General features: G+C 46.8%; 1 protein-coding gene across 1 annotated transcript in view; it reads right to left on the bottom strand.

Annotated features, from left to right (window-relative positions):
- GREB1 (growth regulating estrogen receptor binding 1) overlaps window positions 1-18,347 on the bottom strand; it is a 188,634-nt gene extending 170,287 nt beyond the window's left edge. The window contains exon 1 of the mRNA XM_075598371.1: window positions 18,116-18,347. The gene's annotated coding sequence lies outside the window, so the exon portion shown is untranslated. The remainder of the gene's footprint in view (window positions 1-18,115) is intronic.
- Window positions 18,348-22,170: the final 3,823 nt, after the last annotated feature.

Raw genomic sequence — 22,170 nt, 5'->3', positions numbered from 1 at the left:
ACAAATGCAGATCGCGAACGGGTCTGAGAAACATGAGCGCCCCAGTTACAGAATGTGATCAATTTCATTATTATATGTGTTGTGTAACACAGGGGTGCGCAAACTGGGGAGCACGGGATTTTTCAGGGGGGCGCGGGCAGTTGCAGAGGCCCTGCGCTCTTCCCCAAGGCATTTAAATGAAATGCCGGGAGATCGCGTGTAACCTACTTACCGGGATTCAGAAGCCTTGTTGTGCTGCGGCGCAGTGTTAAATGACGCCTGCGGGCCATGACGTGACGTCACATGACCCCACGGTGTCATTTGAACCCCTTCGCCATGGCAACGGGTCATGTGACATCACCCGCGGCATCAAAAAGTAAGAGGGGCACGAGCACCTGGGGGAGCAGGCACGGGGGGGGGGGTGCAGCGCCAAAAGTTTGCGCTCCACTGGTGTAACACATTGCTGTTATTGTTTTATATCACACCAAACATGTTTCATTGATACTGATGTTATACTTGCCTCTCTTATGGATACTTTAATAACACCATTATTTTATACAGTACATAGCCACCAGATATCACCTCCAAGAGCCTATTAAAATGAGAGACATGAACCCATTACTTCCTCTGCTTATCACTGGCAACACAGATAACGCGCTCCTCCCACATACTGTATGTCATTTATTGCTGAGACATTTTCTGAAGCACGTATGTATTTTGCACAAGTTATTGCCAACTTCAATGGGAAATCCCCAAGTACCTTTCTTTTTTGGACAAACATTCATATAAAAAAAATGTTTGTGAAGATTCTCAAAATGACTACTCACAAAATGTGACTTTCTAGAAACAGCTTTTTAATTTTCAATTTGCTACCACATTCTTCTTTTCATTTTGGTATAAGCCCCTAACTAGTTCCTAAACCAGAATTTAGCGTATAGCTTGTGATATGTTATTGTGCTCCCTGCAGATAGCTTCCCGTATTGAGACCTGAATAGGGTGACCAGATTTCCCGGTTTAGCCGGGACAGTCCCGGTTTTTGAATGTCTGTCCCGACTGCCCCAGCAGTGAGTGCCAGAAATGAGGTGCCTGCTGCCAGGGCCGAAGATGGCTCCCCCCCCCCATGCTCCACAGTGAAAGGTAGGACACACTAGGGCCATCCCTCCCCCCCCCCCCATGCGGCTACTACTCAGAGCTGGTGTGGGTGGGTGTCAGTCAGTCTTTGTGTGTGTGTGTGTCAGTCAGTCTTTGTGTGTGTGTGTGTCAGTCAGTGGCTGTGTGTGTGTGTGTGTGTGTGTGTGTGTGTGTGTGTGTGTGTGTGTGTGTGTGTGTGTGTGTGTGTGTGTGTGTGTGTGTGTGTGTGTGTGTCAGTCAGCGACTGTGTGTGTCAGTGGCTGTGTGTGTGTCAGTCAGTGGCTGTGTGTGTTTCAGTCAGTGTGTGTGTGTGTGTGTGTATGTCCATTGCTGTGTGTGTGTATCAGTCAGTGGCTGTGTGTGTGCGTGTGTGTCAGTCAGAGGTTGTGTGTGTGTCAGTCAGTGGTTGTGTGTGTGTGGTTGTGTGTGTGTGTATGTCAGTCAGTGGCTCTGTGTGTGTGTCTGTGTCAGTCAGTGGCTGTGTGTGTGTGGTTGTGTGTGTGTGTATGTCAGTCAGTGGGTGGGTGTCCGTCAGTGGCTGTGTGTGTGTGTCTGTGTCAGTCAGTGGCTGTGTGTGTCAGTCAGTGACTGTGCCAGTCAGTGGCTGTGTGTGTGTGTCAGTCTTTGTGTCAGTGGCTGTGTGTGTGTGTGTCAGTCAGTGGCTGTGTGTGTGTCAGTCACTGGCTGGGTGTGTGTCAGTCACTGGCTTGGTGTGTGTCAGTCAGTGGCTGGGTGTGTGTGTGTGGGCAGGTCAGTGACTGTGCGTGTGGGCAGGTCAGTGACTGTGCGTGTGGGCAGGTCAGTAGCTGTGTGTGTGTCTGTGCAGGTCAGTGGCTGTGTGAGTGTCTGGGCAGGTCAGTGGCTGTGTGAGTGTCTGGGCAGGTCAGTAGCTGTGTGAGTGTCTGGGCAGGTCAGTGTGTGCAGGTCAGTGGCTATGTTAGTGTGTGAGCAGGTCAGTGGCTGTGTGAGTGTCTGTGCAGGTCAGTGGCTATGTCTGTGCTGGTCTGTCTGTGCAGGTCAGTGGCTGTGTGTGTCTGTGCAGGTCAGTGGCTGTGTGAGTGTCTGCAGGTCTGTCTGTGCAGGTCAGTGGCTGTGTGTGTGTCTGGGCAGGTCAGTGGCTGTGTGAGTGTCTGGGCAGGTCAGTGGCTGTGTGAGTGTCTGGGCAGGTCAGTAGCTGTGTGAGTGTCTGGGCAGGTCAGTGTGTGCAGGTCAGTGGCTATGTGAGTGTGTGAGCAGGTCAGTGGCTGTGTGAGTGTCTGTGCAGGTCAGTGGCTATGTCTGTGCTGGTCTGTCTGTGCAGGTCAGTGGCTGTGTGTGTCTGTGCAGGTCAGTGGCTGTGTGAGTGTCTGCAGGTCTGTCTGTGCAGGTCAGTGGCTGTGTGAGTGTCTGCAGGTCAGTGGCTGTGTGTCTGCACATCAGTGGCTGGGTGTGTGCTGATCTGTCTGTGTGTGTGAGTGCCTGTGTCTGTGTGTGCAGGTCAGTGGCTGTGTGTCTGTGCAGGTCAGAGAGAGAATGGAGGAGGGTGGAGAGTGAGAATGGACGAGGGAGGGGGAGAGAATTGGGGGGAGAGAGAATGGAGGAGGGGATTGAGAGAGAGATGATGGAGGAGCGGAGGAAGAGAGAGAGAATGGGGGTATGGGGGGGAGAGAATGGGGGAGGGAAGGGAGAGAGAGAATGGGGGATGGAAGGGAGAGAGAGAATGGGGGATGGAAGGGAAAGAGAGAATGGTGGACGGAAGGGAGAGAGAATTGGGGGAGGGTGAGAGAAAATGGGGGGAAGGTAGAGAGAGAATGGGGGAGATGGTAGAGAGAGATTGGGGGAGATGGTAGAGAGAGAATGGGAAGAGGTAGAATGAATAATACAGCATCAATGGTGAAACTATTAGATAAATATCATTATAAGATTCATTTTTCATTTTCAAAATCTGGTCTCCCTAGACCTGAAAGCCTATAAAGTGTAGCCTAGATTCTGGCTCCTACTTATTTCCCTGGGCCCTACCAGTGTAAGTACTGTTAGGTAAGGCAGTGGGTGGGTTAATTCCTCCAGAAGGCCTTGTTTGCTATTGCAGCCTTGGATGCAGTAACTGTATTCAAGGGCCGGTCTAGCAACAGCCAGAGAGTGTCAGCCTGGGGGAGGTACTGGCTGGGTCACATGATGGATTGTGATGACCTGTCAGTATCAGACCTGTCCTGTTATGGGGCAGGGTTACAAGCCCAACCCCAGGGTATATATACTGTCTCTCCTAAAAGTGGGTGTGTCTCTTTTCTCTCCCTGTGGAGTGAACAACAGCTACCCTGGTCCCATAAGGGGATGGAGGAGGAGCACCATACAGATGGGCCTCAAGCCTTAAAGTGACCTTCTAGGGGAAGCAAGAAAGTAATGTGCCTACTGTAACAACTACTGATGCAATAAACACCATGGAACCATATAAAGTGTGATCCACTGTCTTGGGTATGAAAAGGTGTCAGCATGGACCATCCTACTATCACAGAGGATCCCCGCTGACTGGAGGCGCTACCAATGTACAAAGGTACCCTGTAAACCTGTCCTGATAATCCCCATATCCTCGCAGAAGTACTCAGCCCTCCTGTTACCTCACAGGTATGCACCACATCGCAGGAAAGACAATAGTAGCAGACCAGATCTCACTTAGGGTGGGGGTAAAGAGGCAACACAAGTATGAAATAACTGTTTATAATAGCAGAGAAGGTACAGTATTTCATGATAAAGTGTTTCCCCGTTTCAGCACCTTTAAAAAAGAAGGGGGAATTGTGTATTAATAGCAACGGGTGCCCAGGAAATGAATGCAGTGGTTGAATTGTTATGAGGTGTCGATGACATAATGTTATTGCCAATCCGGTCAAACAAAACACCATGCATAAATCAGTCCTTGATATTACTTTTTTGTAGCTCAAGTTTCTTCCTGAAGCCGCATACCAAGTATGTACTGATCTGAACCATTGTCCCCCGCAAAACCAGTTTATCCCTGACTGATGGAAGTGCAGAAGAAGGATTTTCGGTGGACTACTGTAACATCCTAGTGTGAGTAAGAACGTGAGACATTGCCGGCTTCAACACAATTTAGTTAACATTATTATAGTACTATGAGACTAACCATCGCTCAGCCACTGTTACATGTTACTGACAGGTGCAGACACACCAGGGCTGACTAAATCAACGAAAGAGAGAAAGAGCCCTTCTCTTTGTTGCACTCAATACCTATAGACAGCATTGTTGTTATGTAAATAAACATAGCTTTTAATGCATACTTAAAGTTACAAGCTAACAGACGTCAAATATCGATTTTCCCCGCCCCCCACCCCCAAAAAATACAAAATTAAAATATATATATATATAGAAAAATATATATTGTGTCACATATAGGAATCAGTGATACATTTTTTATGTTCTTTTTTCTAGGATCTGGCTCCTAAAAAATTGGACGGGCCCCTGTTTTTTTTTTTTATATATTGTCCACGTCTGATTATATCCATAAACATATGCACATACATAGATACATATATATATACTCATGCATATATTTACATATACATATAGACTTATAAACAGATGCATTCATATACCTACAAATGTATACACAGACTGTGTGTATATACAGTCCTGTGAAAAAGAAAGTACACCCTCTTTGAATTCCATGGTTTTACATATCAGGACATAATAACAAATCATATGTTCCTTAGTAGGTCTTAAAATTATGTAAATACAACCTCAGATGAACAACAACACATGACATATTACACTGTGTCATGATTTCTTTAACAAAAATAAAGCCAAAATGGAGAAGCCAGGTGTGAAAAACTTATTATACCTTATGATTCAATAGCTTGTAGAACCACCTTTAGCAGCAATAACTTGAAGTAATCGTTTTCTGTATGACTTTATCAGTCTCTCACATCGTTGTGGAGGAATTTTGGCCCACTCTTCTTTACAACGTTGCTTCAGTTCATTGAGGTCTCCATTTTGGCTTTATTTTTGTTAAATAAATCATGACACGGTGTAATATGTCATTTGTTGTTGTTCATCTGAGGTTGTATTTACCTAATTTTAAGACCTGCTAAGGATCAGATGATTGTTATTATGTCCTGATACAGTATGTAAAACCATAGAATTCAAAGAGAGTGTACTTTCTTTTTCACACAACTGTATACATATACACACACACACACACACACACACACACACACACACACACACACACACACACACACACACACACACACTGCAAACCTGTCGCTCCCGGCAGCACAGACTATACACACAAAAGGTGTGCGTTGCGTTCGCGTAGGTGCGGGCGCGTGTAGGACAAGCCTAATAGTGCGTCTGAGATCAGATGCATTGTAAGGAACCCCAACACTCTCTAAGGCCTCGGCCATGCTCCCTGCTGGCGTGCTGAGGCGCAGGGAAAGCGGGTGCTTTCCCTGGCCTTGCGGTTGCTTACCGCACACGCTGTCAGCGGGCCGTCAGGGGGCGGGCGCGTCACTGGCCGGGGGCGGGCCAGTGACGTCACAGAGCTGGTTCGCCACGTGACCGGCCTGTCGCACCGGCAAGCGAGGGAATTTAAAATTCCCCTAAGACCTAAGCGCGCGCAAGCGCAGGTGAGCCCCTACTAAAGCCGCTCTAGTTGCGGCTGTAGGGGCTCAGTGCTGAGCGGGAGCGCGCGTCAGCACGCTTCCGCCAGCTAGCGCTAAACATGGCCAAGGCCTAATAGCGCGTCTGAGACCAGATGCACTGTAGGGAATCCCGACTCTCTCTAATAGCGCGTCTGAGATCAGATGCATTGTAAGGAACCCCAACCCTCTCTAATAGTGCGTCTGAGATCAGATGCATTATAAATTCTTCTGTATTTGGTACAATCTTCAAATGACCTGAATATTGCAGGGAACCCTTTATGGAAGCCCGGGGCACACAAAGGTTCCTAGTGTAGCGCTCTTTCCCCCACTCTCTGGGAGATAAGGCGTCTAAGGTGTATGTGCTGCTTTACCTGTGGCTCAACTGAGGCCTGATCCTCCGCCGCTGGGAGCCTGGGGTGTACCTGATTTGATAGATGACAGTGCCTCCACCTGCGCAGGATCCTAACTAGATGGGATAACCCCGCACAGGAACAAACAATAATAACACATGGCATATAACTATAACCTTTACTTATGAACATGTAGATCAGCGGTGCGCAAACTGGGGTGGGGGGTGATTTAGGGGGGGGCGCAGGCTGTGCGGTGAAACCTGGGGGCGGGCAGAGCAGTGCACGGGCGGCCAAGTAGCTCAAGCTCCGTGCTGCTGCTTCCCTCTGATTCCCCATGCTTGTCGCGGGGGTGGGGCTTCTCCCTGCACATAGAGAAGCCCTCCTTCTCTTCCTGGCTGTTTATCCATGCCGGAGCATGCTCACAGTGGTACCTTCAGGGGGTGGGGGGGAGATAGTGTGTTGTGATATGTGTGTGTGTTGTGATATGAGTGTGTTGTGATTGTGATTGTGTGTGTGTTGTGATTGAGTGTGTGTTGTCTGTGTTGGTTGTGATTGAGTGTGTGTTGTGATTGAGTGTGTGGTGTGTATTGTGATATGAGTGTGTAGTTTGTGTTGTGATTGTGGGTGTGTGTGTGTGTTGTGATTGTGGGTGTGTTGTGATTGAGTGTCTGTGTTGTGATGTGTGTGATGTGTGCGTGTGGTGAGATTGAGTGTGTGTGTTGTCTGTGTTGGTTGTGTTTGTGTGTGTTGTGATTGAATGTGTGTTGTGAGTGTGTGTGTGTGTGTGTATGGGTGTTGTGACTGAATGCAGCGGTGCACAAACTGGGGGGCGTACGCTCTCCCAAACTTGGGGAGACAAACAAAATTGAGTTTGAAGCGCGCTCAGCAGCAGTCAATGCACACACACACAAACACACACACACAAATAGTCCCGATCCATGCCCCCCCGCTCGTGCTTTCAAATTTATGCAGGACACCCTGTGCTCATGCTTGGAGAGTTGGTGATGTCACCGCTCTCAGCGCCAGCGTGGACGCAGCCTAATTTTGCAAGCACGAGCTGTTGAAATAAGTATTTAGACATATTTGTATTTACATTGTATACCGTTTAATAAAGGTTTTTTATTTTTCATGTGATTTTGGTTACATCAGGCAGGGGGGGCCCGAGAAATTTCATGGATGAAAAGGGGGGCTCGGCATAAAAAGTTTGCTCACCCCTGATGTAGATATTCAGCAATAAGGAAAATAGTAACGCTACTGGTTACAGCTAACCCTTCACCTCGCAGGGCCTTATCCCACCACCGTGTAACCCACACCGTGTCCACCGTACCTGAGGGGCCCTCGGGCACCCAATCACCCGGGTGTCCACAAAGATAACAGCCCCACCCTTATATGTGGTCAGCGCTGCCACTATGTTGTGTGTATACTGTTGGTGCACTTTAGATATAGGTACCTGCCGGGTGCTCCATCAACCAGGCGTGCCGATTGGAAGACAGAGAAGATCCGCCGATCCAGCGATGTCATCCGCAACGAGTCCATCTCCGCGTGGGTTGTATCCCGCCGGATTGTCCCACACGAAGACAGTCTTTACTCCTTGCAGGGTGATCTGGTCTCAGATCACAATTGGCAGGGGCCGCGCAGCTTGCAGCTGTGACCCTGGTTTACCAAATAGCTAATGGGGCAGAGTCGCTACCTAAGGGCCTGTCTCTGTAGCAGCCACAATCTGATGGTATGAGTCGGGGCCTAGCTGGGGCCTAGGGGGGGATCTAACCTAGTGCAGAGGGTCACGGACCCCTGTACATACCTCCAACCCTGTCCTTGTCCCAGCACTGACTGGCTAGCGTGGTCCCTGCGCGCGAAATGTATCTTTCCCCAAGCAGGGGAATCCGGCCGCGTGATTGGCTCCCTGGCGTCATGTGGTTTGCATCTCTGATGGCTGCTGGGGGTTGTAGTCCCCCGCAGAGCACTCTCCTTACTCTTGACCTCGCGGGCCTGTACTGCGCATGTGCGGCATCTCGCGCATGCGCGATGTGATCCAAGATGGCGGCACCCTGATCGTGAGCCGCCGGTAGTCACCGGCGATGCGCTCACCCGGCGCAAACTCCCCCACCCCCCTTTTGCAGCAACCACACTCTCCCCAGCTGCGGCGGAGGTAAGGGGGAACCCAGGCCCCACTAGGAACCCTGGTTGAAAAATACTGCTTTACATAGTGCATTGTTTTACATTTTCATGTATAAACCTGCAACAGTGCTTTAAAAGTCAGCTGTCTTTAGCCCACCGATGTGAAATCAAGTTTAAAGTGTAATCAGCTGAAGCAGCCAATTGGGATGGTGTTCGGAGAAAATTAATTTGGGTCAAAAAAGTACTGATTCGGCGAATACAGAATAAGCCCTTAAGAGGGTTATTCATTAAACTGCCAAAGTGCCAATGGGGGCACTATCACACTGAAACTCCCATTGACTTCAATGGCAGATTCTGTGCGATAGTGCCCCACTCGGCACTATGGCAGTTTAACGAATAACCCCCTAAGAATTCTAACAATTGTATTTCACATACAAAGACAGAGCAGATTGCTGAGGCATTTTGGTCAGTACAATGGGTGGATAAATTCACTTAAGGCAGCAAAGAACAATAAGAATAACATTTCATGCCTGAATGGCTGCTTATTGTGCAAGATGCTGATAGCTGCACGCTGTGCAATGCTTTTAATGCGTCCAATTTATTCTGTATATTATTTGCAATTCAGGGTTCTCTTTTTACTATTGTTGCTCCTTTGTTTTCCATTATTCACATTGCTAATTTTGGTAAAATGTGCAATGTACTGTATGTGAAAAAAAAATGCATGTTCTGTGTTTGTGTAACATAACAAACTTAGCATACTACTTATATTGACGCACACCTTGATATTTGATGGTAAAGCACTATGAAGTAAAATAGCTACATTTTATGATTTTTGTTTAATGCATGAAATGGCTGCATTTTGTCTTATTGGAAATGACTGCATAATTAATGTGTACTATATGATGTCTAAGTATAGCCAGGTCCCCTTGGTTTCTCGCTTACCTCCGCCAAGCGGGGGAACCACCGGCGAGTGCAGGGAGCTGTGGGCTAGTAGAGGGGCGATCCGGTCGCCAAAGCTCCACGAGATAGGCGGCGGCCATGTTTGTACTCCCGTAGCACCCGAGGTTGCGGCGGACATATTGGGACACCTCGCGCATACGCAGAGCACCAGATAGCGGCAGCCATTACTGCAAGGGCTCCGCGAGAGACTACAACCCCAAGCAGTCCATGGGGCTGTTAGTCAGGCGCAGAACAGCCAATAGAGCTGCAGCAGTCTCCTCCAACAAGAAGGATACATTTGGCGTGCTTAAACCTTGCGCGTCAGTCGGGCTGGAACAGAGATAGGTGAGGGTGTGTGCAGGGTGTCAGTGGCCCCTGCACTAGGGCAGAGACCCCTATAGGCCCCAGCCCTATATGCCCCTGACTCCCCCATAAGCTTGTGGCTGCTACAGGGACAGGCCCAATAGATAGGGACACTGCCCCTGTAGTTGCAAAGTGTCAGGGACACAGCAAGACACCACGCAATATCTGCGGCCTGTCGTCTGGGACCAGACAACACTACAAGTATAGAGACTCTCTTCATGGTGGGACCCTTCAGCGAGAGTCCACCCCACGTAGAGGCGGACGCCATCGCGGACGACATCGCTGGATGAGCGGATCCCTGTTACCGTTCATCCGTACCTGGGTGCTGGAGCACCTGGACAGGTACTACAATAAGTGCACCAACTATACTGTACACACTGTGGGCAGCGCTGTCACACACTTCAGGGTGGGCTGACTTCTGTGGATGCCAGGTTGGGTAGGTGCCATGGGCAACTCAGTACGTTGGGGGGGACACCGGAGTGCGGACTAGGTGGTTGGACAGTGGGATACGGTGTGTGGTTAAGGCCATGCGAGGCCTGAGTTATATGTATTATCATGTTACCAATTGCATGTCAGTAAACCTGTTATTATATACGCTGTGCGTACTTATTGCATTGGGTCCTGTGAAGGGTTTATCGAGCACTGTCAGGATCCCTCACAGGTGGAGGCGCTGTCACCAGACAGATCAGGTACACCCCACGCTCCCAGCAGCGGAGGTTCAGGCCTCCTGTGAGTCGCAGGTAAAAGCACCACACACACACTCAGTAGCCGCCACGTCTCCCTTAGGGTGGGAGAAACAGTGCTACATAAGGCTAAGGCCCCGCTGCCTCAGGCAGCGCGCCCGCACTGCAGACAGGCGGCGCGTGGAGAGGCACTTGACCGCTATATGCGGTCTGTAGGGAGAGGGAGCGGGAGGGGGGGGGGGGTCGTGGTTTGACTCTCAAAAACTTTGCCAGATCTGAGATGAGACCGTGGTGCCGTCCCCCCCTCCCCCCACACAACACATACATACACATGCATACATATAAACACACACACACACATTTCCCCTGCAGCTCCTTCCCTGCTCCCCTCCCAAGCCACCTCCCATCCGTAGCTCCTCCCCTCCTTGGCTCACTGCCGCACCATGTGACGCGTCAGAGCTGCAAATCACTAGGAGCTTGCAGCATCGGCCGGCTGACACGTCACAGCACGCAGCCAGCCACGTCGGAAGGAGCCAGCGGGGACCTCCACACTACAGGAAAGGGGCTGGTGGTCTGCGGCCACGCGGTCACGCGCGCCGTCGGACACAGCGGGACCAAAGCCTGAGGAATCACTAAGGCTGCGCTTATAGTGCCGGCGACGGTGACGTCAGGCTGCAGTCGCTGGAAAAATCAAATTGAGATTACTTCCAGCGATCGCGACCAAGCCGTCGCTCCGTCGCGCCGCGCTTACTATAAGCGCACGCGACAGCGGCAATGCATTTGTTTTGACGCGATGTCACAACGCTGTCGGGGCACTATAAGCGCAGCCTTACTAAACGTATGCAACATTACAGTGAAATCATTCAGTTATAAACTATTTTTACTTTACATCAGTGTTTTTCAACAGGGATTCCCCGGGCATCCCTAAAGGGTTCCATGCAATTTTCAGGTTACTTGAAAATTGTTACTAAATACAGAAGAATTTACAATGCATGGAATCTCAGATGTGCTATTGGAGAGGGTTGGGGTCCCTTACAATGCATCTGATCTCAAAAGTACTATTTGAGAGGGTTGGGGTTCCTTACAATGCATCTGATCTCAGACGCGCTATTAAAGAGGGTTGGGGTTCAGCAGAATTTCACACTATAATTATAGGGTTCATAAACAAACAAAAATGTGGAAACCACTGCTTTAAATCGTGGTATCTGTAACAGTTCTATCCACCCTATAACCCAAGAGTGCGCCGTTTCTGAGATGTGCCCCCCCCCCAGTGTGTCAGCCCCAGCGCCCCCCTCCTTTTCTGTGACCTGGCGTTAAATGACACTGCGGGTCATGTGACATTACGTCACGTGACCCCACAGCATCATTTGACGCGAGTTACCATGGCGACGCGCACGTCACATGACCCCTGCGGCGCCAGAAGCCTACAGAATCCCGGTAATTAAGGTCTCATGCGGTCCCCCGACATTTAACTTAAAGGCCTCGGGGAAGAGCACAGGGCCTCTGCAACCTCCACGCCCCCCCAAAAAAAACCCTGTGCCCCTTCCCCGCCTCAGTTTGCACACCTCTGCTATAAAAAGAGATTGATAGGTGGTCATCTGATGGTTAGTTATGATACATTTTATCTTATTATATATTTGTGAAAGCACTGTATGCCTGTCTGCATCTCCTGTGTCCCTAGGGGAAATCTCATTGGTCCCTTGGGCCGCCCGCCCCCGCACCTCTCATTGGCCTGAGGCGGAGTGACGACACACACACACATCTCCTGCTCTCTTATTCGCCGGTCCCGGAGGCTCATCTCCCGCTCTCTTACCCGCCGGTCCCGGAGGCTCCGCCTCTTCCTCCCCGAACATCAGCCTCCAAGTCATCGTGACCCGCGCGCACCTCCTCCTCTCCCCGTGTCTCCCTGTTTCCCGCGCTTTCACCCCCCCTCCCCCCCGGAGCCGCTACAGTCAGCGGGGGAGCGGAGCGAGCGCCCGGGACACCCCCCACGGCTCTCAATTGTGTGCACGCGCCGCGCGCCCCCACGCTCTCCTCCTCCCCGGGATGCCGCTGTGTCCGCTCCCCGCACTCTCCGCACTGTGACCCGCCACCTGTACTGGCTGCACGGGTTCCCACACCTGCAGCTCTTCCTGCGGCCCGGGGGCAGCGACTTCAACCCCACGGACAGCGCCTACCGGCAGGTCAGTACCACCCGCGGCCTGTGTGCAGGGGGTGTTTAAGTGTCACGGCCTTTGTACAGGACGTGAGTGGGTCTGTCCTTAGCCTGGTAGTGGGTGCAGCTCTGTCTGTGGGACAAGGTGCAGCCTGTGGCTGTGAACTTCCCTGTGTCAGTGGGTGCAGCCTGTGGCTGTGATGCCCCCGTGTCAGTGGATGCCTGTGATGCCCCCCCCCTGCCCTTTGCCCCCCACCCCTCCCTGCCCTTTGCCCCCCGCCCCTCCCTGCCCTTTGCCCCCCCGCCCCTCCCTGCCCATTGCCCTCCTGCCCTTTGCCCTCCACGCCCCTTGCCCCCCCCACCCTTCCACGCCCCTACCCGCCCCCCCCTTCCACACCTTTCCCCCCCCCGCCCTTCCACTCCATGCCCCCTGCCCTTCCACGCCCCTCCCCCCGCCCTTCCACGCCCCTCCCCCCCGCCCTTCCACTCCATGCCCCCTGCCCTTCCACGCCCGGGCAACGCCGGGTATATCAGCTAGTATTTACTATAATGGATTTAAAAAAAGGTTTAAGTAATGAATATTAATGATTCACTTAATAACTAATTGTTATAGATTTAGAATATTGAGATATACCTATTTCTGGATCATTATTGATCAATGATATTATTATTCATAGATATACCTTGAATTTATATCATGTGAAATTCAATGTGAATTATTGAATGTAATGTGCATGTTAATATGTATTGCAATGCGTGCGCTAATTAGGTAGCAATATATAAATAATAACTTAGAAGTTATGTGTTAATCGTATAATGTTTAGGAAGCCATATATGGGTGTCAGTTTGTGTTTGATATCTCTTCTAAATGATTATGTGGATGAAGTTTGGTCTAAAATATTGTTCAATATATATACTTCAGCACAAATAGTGATTGCGATTAGCTTTATTTTGATGTGCTGTGGAACTGTTAGACACATACTGACACAATTATATATGGCATATCCTGTAATTAAGAGATCAATGTTAGAATTCTTTCTGTATTTCAAGTTTAAGAGTTTATCAAGGGTTAAATATAGTAGTCTTAGGAAGTTCGGCAAGTTTAGGTGTTATTTAGCTGTACTTTTAATTATGCTCAAGTTTTATCACATGTTTACTAGTTGATGTGATGAATGATGGGACTATTTAAGTCTTGATCGGATCTGACTCCCATTGAACATGCCCCTGAAGAAGCGGAAGGATCCGTGAAACGCGTAGGGCGGAGTTTGCCCTTACTCCCGCGTGTGTGCAGACTGTGCAGCATCTACGTGCACTCCTTCATTTACAACCATCCGCGATCTCCCATAGACGATACGTCATATCCGGTTTGTGTCCGCATCATCAACGCTACTCGCGAGAGAAGCGACCGGACATCCGAGACACCGGGGGAATCCGGAATAAGGAGAAGGGAAGCGAGGTACCCTACTGACTAGCTAACCACGCCAGAAGACCTCGGACCCCCGCGGGACTGGGAAACGTAGCGTTGGGACACCAGAGACGTTGCTGTCAGCGGGAAGCGTCTGCCCCTGCGAATCTATCACGTTGTACTGTGCATGTCCTACTTAGGTCTAGTAAGTAGGATTTCAATTTTTGTTTGCCACTGTGAGGAGAGGAGCTGTTTTTAATCATCATTGTTTTTAATAAATGTTATTTTTTGTCCATCTCACCTTTTTGCCGATACCTTTATTAGGGAACTCACCATATGTATTTTTGTTTCCCTTTCTCTTATATGTGCTGATATCCACCAACTCATCTTCAATCGGATCCAAGTGATTTTGGACTTTGATATTCATCTGTTATGGACACCTAATCAGGGACTTTTAATACTGGTTCCATTTATCTGTCACATCATTTGACAGTTTAAGATGTTTTGATGCACATGCAAGTTATTTTATTGGCGCCGTTAGCTAACAATTCTTTTCCACCTCTGCTATAACCCAATGAAGATAAGACTCAGATTCAAAACACGACTTTCTTTGACGGTGCGGTTGAGAAGGAGATTCTAGAACATGGAATTCATTAGAGTGGAATTGAATTAAAAATGGAATGTTTCAAGTCTAACTCCAAAAAGCAGAACAACAAGCACCATGACATATTTAACACTTGCAGACCCATTCAGCCCTGAGGAAAGACCGGCAGTCCACATTCTTAGTGTGATCTTCGGTGTTGGGCTGTGATGTATGTAGGTTAATTCACAATGGTAGCTATTTTTAAGAGCCCTCGCGAAAACATTTGACATGAATAGATCTCCATAAAAGAAGAACACAAGAAGCTTTCTCAGGAATGTGTGACAACCATAAGAGAAAAGCCAAGTCAATTTGTGGAAAACTCTAGCACAGGGTGTGGCCAACTCCAGTCCTCAAAGGCCACCAACAGGTCAGGTTTTAAGGATATCCAGGCTTCAGCACAGGTCGCTCAATCAGTGGATCAGTCAAAGAGCTACCTGTGCTGAAGCAGGGATATCCTTAAAACCTGACATGTTGGTGGCCCGTTGAGGACTGGAGTTGGCCGCCCCTACTCTAGGCTAAGTGGAACTGTGGCTTTAAAAAAAAAACAGAAGTTATGGTACAGACAATACACAGAACCTGCCTCTGTAATACACACCCCCTCGTGTGACTTGTAAAGCTTCTCTCTCCTCTCGTCTTTGAATATTTAGAATGATTGTTCTTAACCTCGAGATTTTATACTGAAAATGCAAAGACAATTGTGAACCATCTGTATCCCCCTCACCACCCTCATGGTCCCCACCCCTTCCACCTCTTTTCCCTTATATTATTTTCAGCATCCCCTCCCATACCCTCCTTATTATTTAAAAAATCATCAATAAAAGTTTCAAAAAAGAAAATTAAAATAGCATAGTAAATGTTAAGAACGCTTTGTTTTCTTCTGGTTTGATAAAAACCTTGTTTGCATCTTTAGCCAACAATTGTAATTCATTCATACTCAATATGAGTGAGGGCAATTCATTGCCTAGCCCCAGAGGACTAACAATTAAAGTAGATGAGATGGCTATACACATAAGACAATAGTGCTGAATTCCTACTTTCACTCTTTATGAGGGACAATCCTCACTGCCTTTTTTCCACTCCAGTGAATTCATTCCTACGGTAAATTCATAGCCCTCCTGTTTCTTTCCAGGAACTTTCTTATATAGATATCCCAGGATTAGAGAAATGCTTGCAGATGAAGGAAACATCTATATACTTTGGGAAATCACAATCATAAAGATTTGTCAGAGACTATCTTAATAAACTACCCTGTTCGGCACTATTACGTAGATAACAGAAATTGCTTTCTCACCACTGCACACGAAAAGCAAAATATAATTAAGGGAATAATTAAGATATACTGTACCAGTAAAAAAAGAGCAAAGACCGAAAAACATATAGAAAGATCAATGTTGTTTGTACATTCCGCCTTAAACATATTGCTTAATTTAAGTAATAACTACCAACAAATGCATATATCTATGAACAAAGTAACATAAACCTTTAACAGTGAAATGTTGCATGTTACATTAGGTTCAGCAAAGGACTAACATATCCGTTTACATGCACTATTTAAGTGACCTGACACAATAGAAACCCAATACAATTTTTTTTTTTATTTCTAGAGCGTCATATTTCAATGCTTTGATCTAAACTGTACAAACTCCATATATTGTACAAATTCCATATCAAAAATTGCATGCCAACAACAGGCAGCAGAAAGTTTAGAATGTAATAATAACTGTACAATATATCATCCCACTGTGGCTCTTTATGTCCCACTTCAAAGACACTGGGTTGTATTGATCAAAATGCTGCAAAACTGCATCAAAACAAATCGGACTCTTTTTCCTTCCACAAATACAATGCAGTCTTTTGCACTGGTTTTGCATCTAGGGGACATTGATACCCAGAAACCATTGGACCTCTGACATGAACATTTGAACCCCGTTGCATTTGCTTAGCTGGCCACAGGCAGCAAATGGATTCTTCGGGAATAATATTAATGTGTGTGTGTGTGTGTGTGTGTGTGTGTGTGTGTGTGTGTGTGTGTGTGTGTGTGTGTGTGTGTGTGTGTGTGTGTGTGTGTGTGTGTGTGTGTGTGTGTGTGTGTGTGTGTGTGTGTGTGTGTGTGTGTGTGTGTGTGTGTGTGTGTGTGTGTGTGACCACCAATATTCTGTATGCAGCACTTAAATAAATTATAATACAGGCAGGACAGAAAGATAATATACAAAGTTACGCAAGTTTGCTGAACATGAAATAAACAAAATAAGCAAATCAATTAGGGAATCCCTGCCCCGTAGAGCTTACAATCTAAATGGAAAAAAATGAGTCTTACAGAATACAATAGGAGCAACTGCAGTAAAGATCCAATATAACAAGCGAAACACCAAACTGCATTTTTCACAAAGACTGTAACGTTAGTATTCATTAAAAAAAAGTATAGACTAAACAAGCTTAGATCTTAACCACATTCTCATTCATGGTGTCAAAGCAAAGTGTTTAAATAACGAGCTTGGGTGAATGTTACTGAAAGGAGAGGAAGACAGAGTTGATGAAGCTAATCATGTCTTAGTACCATGTTCAAAGAGGTTCTTAAGGTTTGACAGGGAAATGACAACCAGACTTCCAAACCCCTGTGTGAAAGAAGAACTTTTATCTGTAAGAAGTAGTCAGACAGCCTGTCATTAAAATCTGCTTGGACTTCATGGAAGGTTATAAAAGCAGGTTTTACTTCCCCCCCTATCTAAATGACAACAGGCTATGGAAATCATAAACGTTGAAAGAACTAAAACAATCAAAAAAGACCCCACAGATAAGCCAGACTTTGTTATAAATGATGATACATTTCTTTGGAGAACCATACAGAAGAAAACAGCAACATTTGTGTTGTGTTTTAATAGACTCATAACTAAAGTTCGTGTTGAGACGTTTACAGACGCTAATTTCCCTTCTACAGACAAAGACACTTAACACTAACCAAATGTGAGGGGGGGGGGGTTATTTATAGAAATCAGAACTTTGAGTCAATGTAATAAAAATACACACTTCTGTTATTTTTTATTCGGGATTATTGCATTCCGATAACCCACTAATTATATTTCTCACCTAAAACCATTCTCTAAAACCACGTGGGCTATATTATGGCTAATTAAGAATATTGGTGACTTGTCATTAAGGCGTTATTTTAAAAGAAATCCAATTTTATATCAAAGAGTGAGTAAAACAACGCTCAGCGAAACGGAATACCGCCACACATTAAACACCGGAAAATGCCTTTAGAAGTCATTACAGAGATATAAACCTAACACACACATATATACATATTAAAACAATTGCAAAACTATAATTTCAGGTCATTGAAAGTAAACAATCTTGAATGAATTGTAAAATGTGCATTCCATCTATATGCAATTCTAGAGTAGTAGTATACCCCATAGACATGAGAAGTAGCAATCTGATCCTGTGCGATAATCTGCCTCCCCCGTGTGCAGGATTCCGCAGCACATACAAGAATAGCCAGGGGAAGACCCTGCAGCCCCCTGCAGAAGAATGAATTACCCGGGCAGTGCAGGCAGCTCCAGCACGGAAGAGGTTAGCTAAGCTTCAGATCACAGAGGCGCCTGGACATGAAGTGGCTAGTTGCATGGTTTTTTTTTTACCCTTACATACAAGTAACACACTTTGCCTTTATTTATGTTTATCCTCTTCCACCAGAATACATATAGGTCAAACCTACCTCTGGGGTGTCCCAGCAGGACTGATCCCTTTGGAGAGGGGTAGAAATATTGCAGCAAGCACCCTAAATGTACTGAGATAATCTGAGCTGCTGGTTCTGTAGATGCTGCCTCTCCTGTTGCTGTGCTGCTCCCCTCCCCCTGCCCTCTTGCTCTTGCAGACACATGCCCTCTTCCTCAGGATCTCCCCTCCCCAACTAGCAGCCTTGTTTGCTTTTTAAGATGTAGCAGTTTCTCAGGGGGAGTGGAGAAGCTGGGGGATGAGGGAGGGGGGGGGGAACAGATGAGGGGAAGAAAGGTGTAAGGAATAAAGAGAAGAGGGAGGCAGGGAACAGGGCTGCCCCCAGGGGCAGGCTGAGACTTAGCAGGCAGGGGTCAGGGAGCCACTGACATGTCTCTGCAGTCCCATCACTCTCTCACACTGTGTGACAATAGCACTCAGAAGGTATTGTGAAGAGATGCAGCTATTCCCACCATTTGGAAGCTGGAGGAGTGAAAAGACTTGGACAAGAGGGGAGCGGGGTGGGGTGGTTTCATTAAAAGAGGGTATGTAGTGACCACCTGGCCCCCAATTGCAAGGGACAAGCTCAGCACTCAACATTGTATCCAGAAGTGGTGCTCAGGCATGAGCAAACTGGGCAATTGCGTAGGGACTAAAATTAGCTTTAGTGGTCTCCTTTTCATTAGGATGCATTGATGTCTGAGTTATTTTATAATCCCTTTATAGAAGGCCCAACTGCAATGATTTGCTGGGCAGCAGTGTGGCCTATTTACCCAAGTCTCCTGGCAGCAAAAGCAGCGCAAAATAATCAAAGGAGAGAAAGATCACATTGTTTTTAAAGAGGTTTATTTTCTTGGATAAATCTGGTACTGTTTTTTTTTGCTCCAGTTTTGCAGCCGGGAGATTTTGATTAAAAAAAAATATACTCATGTCTTACTCAGAACCCTCAAATCGTACTCATTGGGGTCCTGGGGCATTGACTATTATGTGGTGTAGTATAGTGGACGATATTGTGTACTTTTAGCAGTCCACTCAGAACAAAGGAAAAACTTAATAAATGACACTTTTCATTTGAGCTGGAGGAAAGGATTAAATAATAGGGGTTGTGAAAAATAGTGGGTAAACTGAAGCTTGGACCATGCCCCCAAATCAGCCCAGTTTAGCATCTGCCAGGACCCTGCACCCTTCATTCTGTATCTCCCAGCAGTACATGTCCTATTACTGCACTGAGAATAGGGGTGTGGTGGATGGGTTTATAATCTTTTACCAAAATATGTAACTAGTAACCCAAGTATGGGACCTAAAATTGATGATTAAGTTGAAATGTATCAAGAGAGAAAAAAATGGTTAATTATATATTAATTGCAGGTATGTATCCAACATTAAACATGAAAGAAAAAGGTATTCAGAGTGGTACCAGTTGAATTTGTATGATGTTGCTTTTGCATGTAAGGTCAGATGCCAACAGCATTCCCACATCAATTATTAACGATAATATAAGGTTCAAATTATGTATGTTAATTGAGCTTAACGAACTGTGGAAAATGGGGCTGTTAATCCCTTCCCTGCCAGAGGAGCTAGGTCATTATCTGGCCATTAATGCCCCAGATAAAGGAGTTGAAGGTAATGCACTGACCTGAGGGGATTATGACTATTATAGGCTATATATCCCTGGCTGTAGTGGAAGTATTGCATGCTAAGGGATAATGGGGAAAGGCAGGTGTGTGGACCTAAAAAAAAACAGTGTGTGTGTGCCGAGCACGCTCATTTTAAATGAAAGTTCTTTGTCTTTTGTCACAGAAATTGCATTTGTGATGGGGCTGTTTTTTTATTAAAAATCAAAACACAATTTCAGTGACAAAACACAAAGACGTTTCACTTAGAACGCGCGTTCTCTGCACACACACCCTGTTTTAGCTATTTACACTTCTATATTTATACTAAATGTGAATTCCTTGTGAGTGCGACTGTGTGTGTGTGTGCGCGCATGACTGTGTGTGTGCGCGCGTGACTGTGTGTGTGTGCACACGCAGGGCCGCCAACAGGGTGGGTCTGCCAGGGTTGGTGTCCCGGGCCCGGTGAGTCGGGAGGGCCCGGCCGGCCGGCACTGCAAATTGGGCCCTGGCTATCCCATAACAGCAGCCTGCATGACTCTATCCCTCTGTCTCACGCCGACGGACCTCTCTGACGTCAGTGCGCCAGAAGCGCTCTGACGTCAGCACTCTGCTTCCGGAGCACAACGGCATGAGAGGGAGGCTTGTCAGAAGCTCGGCGTGGGACAGAGGGATTGAGGCATGCAGGCTGCTGCTCAGGGGAGAGTCGGGGTCAGCATCGAGATCACCGGCAGCCGGGCCTGGCCAGAGGTCGAGCCCTACTTGCAGTGCCAGCCGCCGGGCCCCCACAAAGTCGGGCCTTGGCCAGCTTTTAATAGCTATAAGTCACAAAAGCATATGCTTTATTTAACCCCTTCAGGGCCTTTTCACATATTTCAGTAGTCCATAGGACAAAAAGAAATTACACATATTCAGTGTAGGTACCTGCAAATTGGCCTGTAGCAGGTGAGAAGAGGGTGAGCCACCCCAGGGGTTACAGCCACCATATGGGGAGTGTACCCAGCTGTGCCCCTGCTCAAAGTGTCAAAGCAAACAAATAGAATAATGAAATCCTGCTCTTTGATTGGCTAGAAATCTGGGCATTCCTTGACGATTAATGCCTGGAATTGTAACCAATCAAAGGATAGTATTTCATTATACACTCTCCTCTAAGCCTATAGCACAATGTCATGCTTGGCAGGCCCCTCTGGCTACTACAAGGGTCAGACCAGATTTTCCTGAACATATTCTTACTAATTTGTATCCAACTGACAACACTATTTGTGCAATGTGTCAGGACTTTTATAACTTGCACGTATAGCAATTTTTGCATTTATTGATCTAACTGATCTTCCCAGTCTAAAAAGTGTCATTCTTTACAGTGACCGAGGGAGGTTAAGGAGGTTAAGGAGAGTTATTTGTGTGTATTTATGTATGTATATATGTATGTATGTATGTATGTATGTACGTATGTCTTTATTTATATAGCGCCATTAATGTACACAGCGCTTCACAGCAGTAATATACGTGACAATCATATAAATAAAAATAATATAAATAACACAGAAATTAGAGAAGTGCTTCAAAACTAACAGTAACATTTTGTAAAGAGAGTCCCTGCTCCGAAGAGCTTACAATCTGATCTTAGTAATAACGAAACTGGTGTCACCATTATTAAGGTGCATTATATTCATGTGTATCAGGCAACAAAGATTGTAATCTGTAAATCATCATTTGTGATACTGCTGAGCTGGCTGTGTGTATCCGATCTTTGAACTCTATAGGTCTTTTTTACCCTATTCACGGTTTAAAAATATACTTTCACTCAGTAATATTTAAAATGCATGACATACAGTTACTTTATGGTGAGCGTTTTAAAAAAATGTTCAATTGACGTTATACAAAAGAGACCAGATTTACAGGGAAAATTGAAATGACATGTTGGGGTTTTTTGATCATGAATTATATTTTATGTATGGGTCTACATAATTAATATTCCTACCCAAAATGATGGTTTTCAGAGGCCAAAAGCCACCCCTGCATTGTAAGGAGTCCCAACCCTGTCTAATAGCGCGCCAGAGATCAGATGCATTGTAAGGACCTCCAACCCTCTCTAATAGCGCGCCTGAGATCAGATGCATTGTAAGGAACCCCAACCCTCTCTAATAGCGCGTCTGAGATCACATGCATTGTAAGGAACACCAACCCTCTCTATTAGCGCGTCTGAGATCAGATGCATTGTAAGGACCTCCGACCCTTTCTAATATTGTGTCTGAGATCACATGCATTGTAAGGAACCCAACCCTCTCTAATAGCGCGCCAGAGATCAGATGCATTGTAAGGAACCCCAACCCTCTCTAATAGCGCGCCTGAGATCAGATGCATTGTAAGGAACCCAACCCTCTCTAATAGCGCGTCTGAGATCACATGCATTGTAAGGAACACCAACCCTCTCTATTAGTGC

Source organism: Ascaphus truei, chromosome 4 (assembly GCF_040206685.1).
Source record: "Ascaphus truei isolate aAscTru1 chromosome 4, aAscTru1.hap1, whole genome shotgun sequence".
Lineage (NCBI taxonomy): Eukaryota > Metazoa > Chordata > Amphibia > Anura > Ascaphidae > Ascaphus > Ascaphus truei.
Note: the sequence above shows the minus strand (reverse complement) of the source record. Positions and strands in the feature narration are given on the sequence as shown.